General features: G+C 39.5%; 1 pseudogene; it reads right to left on the reverse strand.

Moving 5' to 3' along the window:
• Window positions 1–393: 393 nt before the first annotated feature.
• LOC109386103 (copper transport protein ATOX1 pseudogene) lies at window positions 394–600 on the reverse strand (annotated as a pseudogene).
• Between the last annotated feature and the right edge of the window lie 545 nt (window positions 601–1,145).

The following is a 1,145-nucleotide window of genomic DNA, read 5'->3' on the forward strand; positions in this document are numbered from 1 at the left end:
TAATAGATGCAGGAAAAGTATTTAACAGGATTCAACATCCATTTATTATAAAAACTCAGCAAAGTGGGGATAGAGGAAACATACCTCAACATAATAAAGGCCATGTATGACAGACCCACAGCTAACATCATACTCAACAGTGAATGGCTAAAAGCTTTTCTTCTAAGATCAGGAACAAGACAAGAATACCCACTCTCACCATTTTTTGCCCCCAACAAAAGCAGCTCGACTTTGTTGCAGGGAAGCTAGGGAGAAGCAGGGGAAATGAATGTCTCTGCAGGAGCTTCCATTGTCAAACAAGATTGCCAGGTTCCAGATCTGTTCGGAAAGCAGGACAGGATGGGTGTCCTGCCTGCTTTGATCCATCCTTCAGGCCAGGGCCCCAGGCCCTCACTAGTTGGGGCTAAGGTATGTAACAGTCTTCCTTGTTTTCCTCAGGGTCTCCAGCAGAGTGCCCATGCTGTGCTCAGAGTTGATACAAACCTTCTTGGTGGGCAGGTCAATCTCAAACTGAACTCCTTCCAGCTTGTTGAGGACCTGAGTTACCACATTACAGCAGCTTTCACATGTCATGTCTATAGAGAACTCATGCTTTGGCATGACTGAGGAGGTGATGGTGGGTGGTGGCAGTGGCTGCAACACTTCTCCTGGTTATCCCACTCTCACCACTTTTATTCAACATAGTATTAGAAGTCCTAGCCACACAAATCAGACAAGAAAAAGAAATAAAAGGCGTCCCAAATTGAAAAGGAAGAAGTAAAACTGTCACTATTTGCTGATGACATGATACTGCCTATAGAAAACCCTAAAGATTCCACAAAAAAACACTATTAAAACTAACAAATAAATTCAGTAAAGTTTCAGGATACCAAATTAATATTCAGACATCTGTTGCATTTTATACACTAATAATGAACTAAAGGAAAAACATATTAAGAAAACAACCCCATTTATAATTGCATCAAATAGAATAAAGTACCCAGTAATAAATTTAACCCAGGAGGTAAAAGACCAGTACTCCAAAAACTATAAAACATGGGTGAAAGAAATTAAAGAAGACAAATATACTGTACTCATGACTTGGAATAATTAGTATCATTAAAATGTCCATATTATCCAAATCAATCTACAGATTCAATGCAATC

Source organism: Hipposideros armiger, unplaced genomic scaffold, assembly GCF_001890085.2.
Source record: "Hipposideros armiger isolate ML-2016 unplaced genomic scaffold, ASM189008v1 scaffold_7, whole genome shotgun sequence".
In the NCBI taxonomy this organism is placed as follows: domain Eukaryota; kingdom Metazoa; phylum Chordata; class Mammalia; order Chiroptera; family Hipposideridae; genus Hipposideros; species Hipposideros armiger.